A 9,857-nucleotide genomic window follows, 5' to 3' on the forward strand; every position below is an offset into this window, starting at 1 on the left:
GTTGGCGGGTAGAGGGTTAATAAACTGAGCTCCCTCAGAAATTCTGGCGAATCAGAAAAAAGAGCGGAAATGAGTCATCGGTTGCTGGGTAGAGGGTCTGGAAATCGGGCTCCAAACGAACCGGCCAATTAGAGAGCGCAAAAATCACTTCGGCCAATTAAAGAGAGGCCAAAAAAAACCCCAACCAATGAAAGCGCGGCCAAAAACCACGCCCGACCAATCAGGGAGCGCGTCCCTCATGACCCCGCGCCGCTCCGGGCTGGTTCCCGCAGTGGAGCGCGGTTGGTTCGGGGCGGCGGTCGCTGGCCATGGGGCTCGGGGCGGCAGCCGGGGCCCTGCTGGTGGCACTGGGGGTGCTGGGAGCCCCCCCGGGTGCGGGCGCGGAGCTCTCGGGTGAGCGGGGGGCGGGAGGCGCTGGGCCAGGGCGGGAGAAGGGGGAAAAGGGGGCGAAGGGGGGAGCCCGGAATGGAGGGGGAGGAGGAGGGGACCCCCCAAAGGGAGAGCGGGAGGGGCTGAGGGGTGGGGGAGGGGAGGGAGGGGTGGGAGAGGGTGGGGAAGGGGGAAAAGGGGAGGGGGGACCCCAAAACTGAGCGGGAGGGGGCTGGGGATTGGGGGATTAGTGGGGAAATGGGGAAATGGGAGCCCAAAAGTGATTGGGGAGCGGGCGGAGGTGGGAGGGGAGAGGATGAGGAAGGGGAAATGGGGGAAGGGCGGCAAAGAGGAAGCGGCAGCGCGGGCAGGAGGGTCCCGTGGCGGCCGTGGGGCACGGGGGGTGCGGAGTGGGGATCCGGGGTGGGCCCGGAGCTCTGGGGGTGCTGGGGGGGCACCGCTGAGCTGTGTGCTGCACTCACAGGGGTGCTCCATCACATGTTTAAGGCCGAGTGTTACTTCATTAACGGCACGGAGAAGGTGAGGTACGTGGTGAGGTACATTTACAACCGGCAGATGTGGGCGATGTTCGACAGCGACGTGGGGAGCTACGTGGGGTTCACCCCCTATGGGGAGAGGAATGCCAAGGGCTGGAACAGCGACCCGGCCATACTGGAGCACAGACGGGCTCAGGTGGACACGCTCTGCCGGCACAACTACGAGGTGTCCCGCCGTTTCATCACGGAGCGCCGAGGTGAGCGCGGGGCAGAGCGTGTCCCCTCGGGCCCTGCCCTGCCAGTGACCATCCCAGTCACTCCCAGTCCCTACCAGTCCCTTCCAGTATATTCCCAGACCCTCCCAGTCCATTTCCAGTCTATTCCCAGTACATTCCCAATCCATTACCTGTCAATCCCATTCTATTCCCACTCCATTCCCAGTCCATCCCAGGCCTTCCAAGTATATTCCCAGTGCCTCCCAGTCCTTCCCAGTCCATTTCTAGCCCCTCCCAGTCCATCACAGTCCATCTCAGTCCATTCCCAGTACATTCCCAGCTCACTCTCAGACCTCCACCCTCTCTCCCAGTACTCCTCATCCCCTCCCACCTCTCTCAGCGCCATCCCAGTTTCCCATAGCCTATTCCCAATTCATCCCAGTCACTCCCAGTCCCACCTTGTCCCATCCCAGTGCCATCCCACTCATACTCAACCCATTCCCAGTCCATTCCCCATCCCTCCCAGTTCATTCCCAGTGCCTCCCAGTCCCTCCAAGTGTATTACCAGTCCATCAAGTCCATCCTAGTCCCTCCCAGTCCATTTCCAGTCAGCCCCAGTCCCTCCCAGTGCCCCTCCCCCGCGCGTCCATTTCAGCGACGCGTAAAACCGACGCTTCTCAGCCAATCAGATCGCGTCTGTCAGATGACTCCCCTGTTGCCAGGCAGACCCGCAGCGCCGAGTGCCCCGCGCTGGACTCGGCCTCCCAGTGCCGCGCGCTTCATTCCCAGTTCCTCCCAGTGCCACCAAAATCCCTCCCAGCGCCATCCCAGTCCCTCCAAGACCATCTCCAATTCTCCCCAGTCCCTCCCAGTCAATTCCCAGTCTCTTCCCAGTTCATTCCAGTTCACTCTCAGATCTCCACCTTCTCTCCCAGTTCTCCCCATTCCCTCCCATCTCTCTCAGTTCCAGCCCAATAAATCCCAGTCCTCCCAGACCACTCCAGTCCATTCCCAGTCCTTCTCATTCCAACCCACACCGTCCAAATCCATTCCCAGTCTATTCCCAGTTCATTCCCAGTTTATTTCCAGACCTCCACTTTCTGTCCCAGTACACCTCATCCCCTCCCACTTGTCTCAGTACCACCCCTAGTCTGTCCCAGTCTATTCCCAGTGCCTCCCAGTGTATTCCCAGTCCATCCCAGTCCCTCCCAATGCTATTCCCAGTCCTTCCAACTCTCTCAAAAACTATTTCCCAGTTGATTTCCAGTTCATTCCCAGTTCATTGCCAGACCTCCATGCTCACTCCCAGTGCCCACCATCCACATTCACCTCTCCCAGACCTTCCCAATCCACACCAGTCCCTCCCAATCGACTTCCAGTCCCTCCCAGTCCACCCTTGTCCATTCCAAATCAATCCCAGTCCATCCCCAGTCTACCCCAGTAGATTTCCAGCCCCTATCCATCAATTAAAAGTAAACCCCAAGTCCGTTCCGGGTCCAGCCAATCTATCCCAGTCCATACGAGTCCATTCCCAGTCCCTCCCAGTCCATTCCCATTCAATTGCCAGATCCTACAAGTCCATTCCCAGTCCATTCCCAGCCCAGCCCAGCCCTCCCCTCTCTCTCCCAGTGCCCCCAGCTGATCCCAGTGTGTCCCGCTCTCTCTCTCTCTCTCTGTCTCTGCCAGTGCCCCCCAGCGTGTCCATCTCGCTGGTGCCCGCCTCGAGCTCCCAGCCCGGCCCCGGCCGCCTGCTCTGCTCCGTGATGGATTTCTACCCCGCTGCCGTCCAGGTGAGGTGGTTCCAGGGCCAGCAGGAGCTGTCGGAGCACGTGGTGGCCACCGACGTGGTGGCCAACGGGGACTGGACCTACCAGCTGCTGGTGCTGCTGGAAACGCCGCCCCGGCGCGGGCTGAGCTACAGCTGCCAGGTGGAGCACGTCAGCCTGGAGCAGCCGCTGAGGCGGCACTGGGGGTACGGGGGGAGCCCCTGGGGGCGCTGGCAGAGGCGCTGGGCTGTGCTGGGAGGCACTGGGAGGGAGCTGGAGAGAGCCGGGCTGGGAGTGGGAGAGGGGCTGGGGGCTGGGCAAGGGCTGGGCAGGGGTTTGGGGGGTGCTGGGGAGGGTGGGATGGGGTTGGGGGGGTGCTGGTGGGCACTGGGAGGGAGTTTGGGGGCGCTGGGTGTGACTGGGAGGGAGTTTGGGGGCGCTGGGTGTGACTGGGAGGGAGTTTGGGGGTCCCGGGTGTGACTGGGAGGGAGTTTGGGGGTGCTGGGTGTGACTGGGAGGGAGTTTGGGGGTGCCGGGTGTGACTGGGAGGGAGTTTGGGGGTGCTGGGTGTGACTGGGAGGGCGTTTGGGGCTCCTGGGGCGCTGGGGGGCAACTGGGAGGGGGCTGTGGGATGCCGAGAGGGACGGGAGGGGCTTTGGTGGCTCCTGCTGAGGCCCAAAAGGGATCGGGGGAGGTTTCAGGGGGTCCTGGCTGGGCCGGGGCCCACAGGGAGGGGCGCTGGGAGGGGCTGGGGGTGTCGCCGAGAGGTTTTGGGGGCGCTGAGCCCTGCGGACCCCCCAGAGATGCCGCCGGACGCCGGCCGCAGCAAGATGCTGACGGGCATCGGGGGCTTGGTCTTTGGGCTCGGTCTTCGTGGCGCTGGGGCTCGGCTTCTACGTGCGCAAGAAGGTGAGGGCGGGTGCCGGGGGCGGCGTGGCCGCCGTGGCGGAGCCCCTCGTGCGCGCTCCCGCCGGGGCCCCCAGCCCGGTGTCACCCCCCTTTTCTCTGCCCACAGAGCTCCTGAGGCGGCGGCGGCCGCAGCCCCTCCCCGTGGGCTCGGGCCCGGCCGGGACCCCCCGCTCCGTCCCCGCTCCGCTGATCCCGGGGGGGTCCCGTGTCCCCCCCAGCGCCGCTGGCGCTCTGCCCCCGCCCAGTGCCCGCTGCCGGCGCTCCCAATAAAGCTTCCCAGCTGGGCCCGGGGCCGTTTGTTGGGGGGCGCTGGGGAGGGGTCTGGGGGGGCGGGGGGCGATGGGACGGATTGGGGCAAAGGGAGGGGAGAAAGGGTGGGGGCTGGGCCCGGGGGGAGCGGGAGGAGGAGGAGGAGGAGGAAGGTGCGGGTGAAGGGCGGAGAGAGGACGAGGAGGAGGAGTCGGGATATTAACGGAGGAGGAGCCGGGGTTAGGAGGAACCGGAAAATAGAGAAGAGGAGGAGGACGAGCAGCAGCACCAGAACCCCGCGGCTTCCGCGCCCACGGCAGAGCCGCAGCCCCCCCGACCCCGTCAGCATCGCCCCCCTCCCCACATCCCGCTGTGAGCGGAGAGGTGGAGGTCCGGCCTTCTTAGGAATCTTTAAATAATTTTATATACCAAATAATTTTAATGTTATTCATCATTTTAGTGTTATATTAATATATGAAAATGTCCCCAGAATTTAAAAGTTTAAGATTTTTATATTTTATTCTTAATACTAATTAATTTCCCTAACCCCTTGTCAATAAAATTGAGTTTCTAAAGGGGAGCGGGATAACGTGATCCGAACAGGAAATCCTGAACGAGCTCAGTAACCCAAAAATGGGGTTAAATGTAAAATTAGAGGCTCTGATTGGCTGGTCCACCACAGCCCGCCCCCTCTCCATCCCCGCCCCCAGCCGCCCAGCCCCTCAAGGTTTCCCCTCCCCGAAAAAACCCCCCAGCCGGGGGCTGCAGCGCCCCGGAAATGCCTCAGCCAATGGCAGCGCAGGCAGGATGTGGCGCAGCCAATCAGAGCTCGGAGCGTTGTATTGCCTCATCAGTTGCTGGGCAGAGCCCGTGGCCGATCGCCCCCAGAAGAGGGATGGATGAGGACGAGGGAGGAGGGGTCGCTGCCGGCGGATCACGCCGTGCCCCCGGTGCGGGAACAGCTCCGTGCGCCGCTCCTGCTCCATCCGCCGAGGGAGGATCGGCGCTCGATAATCCGGGGTGAACCCCGGGGTCAGAGCCCCCCGTGTTGGGAATACACCTGGCCATGGCGCTCCACATCTTCCTGGCTTCCCCCGTGCACCGGGATGAAGGCCGGAGGATTCCCGCTGCTTCTCTTGCTGCTGATCCTCTTCTTCATCTCCCCCTCCACTTCCTCTCGCCTCTCCTCCCCGATTCCATCGCTCCTCCCGCTCCTCCCCCTTCCTAATCCCGCCTACTTCCCCTCGTCTCACCCTCGTCCCCCGATCCTCCCTCCTCCTCCTCCTCCTCCTCCTCCTCCAACTCCCGCTCCCCCCGGGCCCAGCCCCCACCCTTTCTCCCCCTCCCTTTGCCCCAATCCGTCCCATCGCCCCCCGCCCCCCAGACCCCTCCCCAGCGCCCCCCAACAAACGGCCCCGGGCCCAGCTGGGAAGCTTTATTGGGAGCGCCGGCAGCGGGCACTGGGCGGGGGCAGAGCGCCAGCGGCGCTGGGGGGGACACGGGACCCCCCCCGGGATCAGCGGAGCGGGGGACGGAGCGGGGGGGGTCCCGGCCGGGCCCGAGCCCACGGGGAGGGGCTGCGGCCGCCGCCGCCTCAGGAGCTCTGTGGGCAGAGAAAAGGGGGTGACACCGGGCCGGGGGCCCCGGCGGGAGCGCGCACGGGGCTCCGCCACGGCGGCCACGCCGCCCCCGGCACCCGCCCTCACCTTCTTGCGCACGTAGAAGCCGAGCCCCAGCGCCACGAAGACCGAGCCCAAGACCAAGCCCCCGATGCCCGTCAGCATCTTGCTGCGGCCGGCGTCCGGCGGCATCTCTGGGGGGTCCGCAGGGCTCAGCGCCCCCAAAACCTCTCGGCGACACCCCCAGCCCCTCCCAGCGCCCTCCCTGTGGCCCCCGGCCCGGCCGGGACCCCCTGAAACCTCCCCCGATCCCTTTTGGGCCTCAACAGGAGTCACCAAAGCCCCTCCCGTCCCTCTCGGCATCCCACAGCCCCCTCCCAGTTGGCCCCCAGCGCCCCAGGAGCCCCAAAGTCCCTCCCAGTCTCACCCAGCGCCCCCAAACTCCCTCCCAGTCACACCCAGCACCTCCAAACTCGCTCCCAGTCACACCCAGCACCCCCAAACTCCCTCCCAGTCACACCCAGCACCCCCAAACTCCCTCCCAGTCCACACCCAGCGCCCCCAAACTCCCTCCCAGTCACACCCAGCGCCCCCAAACTCCCTCCCAGTCACTCCCAGCGCCCCCCAAACTCCCTCCCAGTGCCCACCAGCACCCCCCCAACCTCATCCCACCCTCCCCAGCATCCCCAAACCCCTGCCCAGCCCTTGCCCAGCCCCCAGCCCTTCTCCCACTCCCAGCCCGGCTCTCTCCAGCTCCCTCCCAGTGCCTCCCAGCACAGCCCAGCGCCTCTGCCAGCGCCCCCAGGGGCTCCCCCGTACCCCAGTGCCGCCTCAGCGGCTGCTCCAGGCTGACGTGCTCCACCTGGCAGCTGTAGCTCAGCCCGCGCCGGGGGCGGCGTTTCCAGCAGCACCAGCAGCTGGTAGGTCCAGTCCCCGTGGCCACCACGTCGGTGGCCACCACGTGCTCCGACAGCTCCTGCTGGCCCTGGAACCACCTCACCTGGATGGCAGCGGGGTAGAAATCCATCACGGAGCAGAGCAGGCGGCCGGGGCCGGGCTGGGAGCTCGAGGGGGGCACCAGCGAGATGGACACGCTGGGGGGGGCACTGGCAGAGACAGAGAGAGAGAGAGCGGGGACACACTGGGATCAGCTGGGGGGCACTGGGAGAGAGAGGGATGGATGGGGTGGGCTGGGGAGGGACTGGGAATGGACTGGGATGGACTGGGAGGGACTGGGAATAGACTGGGAGGGACTGGAAATGGACTGGAATGAACTGGGGGTACTGGTAGAAACTGGGAATGGACCAGTAGGGACTGGGATGGATTGGGCTGGACCAGGAATGGACTGTGGGGTGACTTGAAATTGACTGAGAGTGGCTGGGAATCTACTGGGGTGGACTGGGGATGGACTGGGATTGTTTTGGGATGGACTGGTATGAACTGGGAATGGATTGGGATGGACTGGTGTGGATTGGGAAGGTCTGGGAGAGGTGAATGTGGATGGAGGGCACTGCAGGCAGGGTGCAGGGTCTGGCAATGCACTGGTAATGAACTGGAAATCAACTGGGAATTGGCTTGGAGGGAGTTGGAAAGACTGGGAATAGCATTGGGAGGGACTGGGATGGTATGGCAATATACTGGGAGGCACTGGGAATAGCATTGGGATAGACTTGGGTGGTACTGAGAGAAGTAGGAGGGGATGGGGGGTACTTGGACAGAGGGTGGAGATCTGGAAATCAATTGGGAATGAACTGGGAAAAGACTGGGAATCGATTTGGAGGGTCTGGATGAGACTGGGAAGGACTGGGAGGGACTGAGAATGAACTGGAGTGGACTGAAGGGATTGGGATTTATTGGGTTGGCACTGAGAGAGATGGGAGGGAATGGGGGGAACTGGGAGAGAGGATGGAGGTCTAAAAGTGACCTGGGAATGAACTGGGAAGAGACTGGAAATGGAGTGGGAGGGGACTGAGGAGGAATTGGAGATGGTCTGGGAGGGACTGGAATGGAACTGGGAGGGATCTTGGTGGCACTGGAGGAACTGGGAATGAAGCGTGCGGTACTGGGGGGCCGAGTCCAGCGCGGGGCACTCGGCGCTGCGGGTCTGCCTGGCAACAGATGAGTCATCCGAACCTCCAGATCTGATTGGCTAGAAAGCGTCAGCTTCACGCGTCGCTGAAATGGACGCGGGGGGGGGCACTGGGAGGGAGTGGGGCTGACTGGAAATGGACTGGATGGACTGGGGTGGACTTGATGGACTGGGAATACACTTGGAGGGACTGGGAGGCACTGGGAATAAACTGGGAGGGATGGGAATGGGATGGAATGGGCTGAATATGAGTGGGATGGCACGGGGCTGGACTGGGAATGAACGGGGGATGGATTGGAAAGGACTCGGAGCGACTGGGATGACTGGGAATAGACTGAGAGAAACTGGGTTAGCACTGACAGTGGTCGGAGGGGATGGGTGGTACTGGGAGAGCAGGTGGAGGTCTGAGAGTGAACTGGAATGGACTGGGAATAGACTGGGAATGAGTTGAAGGGCTGGGTGGAAGTGGGACGGACTGGGAGGCACTGGAATGGCCTGGAGTGGCACTGAGAAAGATGGAAGGGGAACTCGGCACTGGAAGAGAGGTTGGAAGTCAGAGAGTGAAATGGGAATGGGCTGGGAATAGATTGAGAGGGACTGGGATGGACTGGAAGGGACTGGAGGGATTCAAGAAGGACTTGGGATGGATTGGGACAAACTGGAAATGGAGTGGGAGGGACTAGGAATAGACTGGAGGGATTGGATGGACTGAGAGGGACTGGGAGAGACTGGGAGAAAGAGGTATAGACTAGGATGAATTGAAAATGCAGTGGGAATGGACGGGGAAGGTCAGGGAATATTCGGGAAGGGACTGGTAGGGTCTGGGATTGACTGGGATGGTCACTGGCAGGGCAGGGCCCGAGGGGACACGCTCTGCCCCCTGCGCTCACCTCGGCGCTCCACACTGAACGGGGCAACAATCGGGTAGTTGTGCCGGCAGAAAATGTCCACGTGAGCCCGTGCGTTCTCCAGTTTGGCCGGGTCGCTGTTCCAGAGCTTGGCATTCATCTCCCCAAAGGGGGTGAACCCCACATAGTGCCCCACGTCGCTGTCGAAGCGCATGAACGGCTGGCGGTTGTAGATGGCCTCTCCCACGAACCTCACCTTCTCCGTGCCGTTAATGAAGTGACACTCCTGCTTTATCAATAACTGGAACACCCCTGTGAGTGCAGCACACAGCTCAGCGGTGCCCCCCCAGCACCCCCAGCAGCACCCCCAGAGCTCCGGGCCCACCCCGGATCCCCACTCCGCACCCCCTGTGCCCCACGGCCGCCACGGGACCCTCCTGCCCGCGCTGCCGCTTCCTCTTTGCCGCCCTTCCCCCATTTCCCCTTCCTCATCCTCTCCCCTCCCCACCTCCGCCCGCTCCCCAAATCACTTCTGAGGTCCCATTTCCCCATTTTCCCACTAATCCCCCAATCCCCAGCCCCCTCAGCTCAGTTTTGGGGTCCCCCCTCCCCTTTTCCCCCCTTCCCCACCCTCTCCCACCCCTCCCTCCCCTCCCCCCGCCCCTCAGCCCCTCCCGCTCTCCCTTTGGGGGTCCCCTCCTCCTCCCCCTCCATTCCGGCTCCCCCTTCGCCCCCTTTTTCCCCCCTTCTCCCGCCCTGGCCCAGCGCCTCCCGCCCCCCGCTCACCCGAGAGCTCCGCGCCCGCACCCGGGGGCGCTCCCAGCACCCCCAGTGCCACCAGCAGGGCCCCGGCTGCCGCCCCGAGCCCCATGGCCAGCGACCGCCGCCCCGAACCAACCGCGCTCCACTGCGGGAACCAGCCCGGAGCGGCGCGGGGTCATGAGGGACGCGCTCCCTGATTGGTCGGGCGTGGTTTTTGGCCGCGCTTTCATTGGTTGGGGCTTTTTTTGGCCTCTCTTTCATTGCCGAAGTGATTTTTGCGCTCTCTAATTGGCCGGTCCGTTTGGAGCCCGATTTCCAGACCCTCTACCCAGCAACTGATGACTCATTTCCGCTCTTTTTTCTGATTCGCCAGAATTTCTTAGGGAGCTCAATTTATTAACCCTCTACCCGCCAACACCCTCTACCCGGCCTCATTAAACTCCGCTCTCCCATTGGCTGAGCGCTTTTTGGGGTGCTGCTCCCCGTTCCCAGTGCCCCCAGTTCGGATCCGCGTTCCTGGGAGCAGCACCGACC

The 9,857-nt window shown here is 63.3% G+C and overlaps 2 pseudogenes; one reads left to right on the forward strand and one right to left on the reverse strand.

The window, feature by feature from the left end:
- Positions 1 to 283: 283 nt before the first annotated feature.
- LOC134432935 (class II histocompatibility antigen, B-L beta chain-like) lies at positions 284 to 4,424 on the forward strand (annotated as a pseudogene).
- Positions 4,425 to 4,727: 303 nt separating this feature from the next.
- On the reverse strand, positions 4,728 to 9,502 carry LOC134432936 (class II histocompatibility antigen, B-L beta chain-like; annotated as a pseudogene).
- Between the last annotated feature and the right edge of the window lie 355 nt (positions 9,503 to 9,857).

The sequence above is a fragment of the Melospiza melodia genome (assembly GCF_035770615.1).
Source record: "Melospiza melodia melodia isolate bMelMel2 chromosome 7 unlocalized genomic scaffold, bMelMel2.pri SUPER_7_unloc_3, whole genome shotgun sequence".
NCBI classification, from domain to species: Eukaryota; Metazoa; Chordata; class Aves; order Passeriformes; family Passerellidae; genus Melospiza; species Melospiza melodia.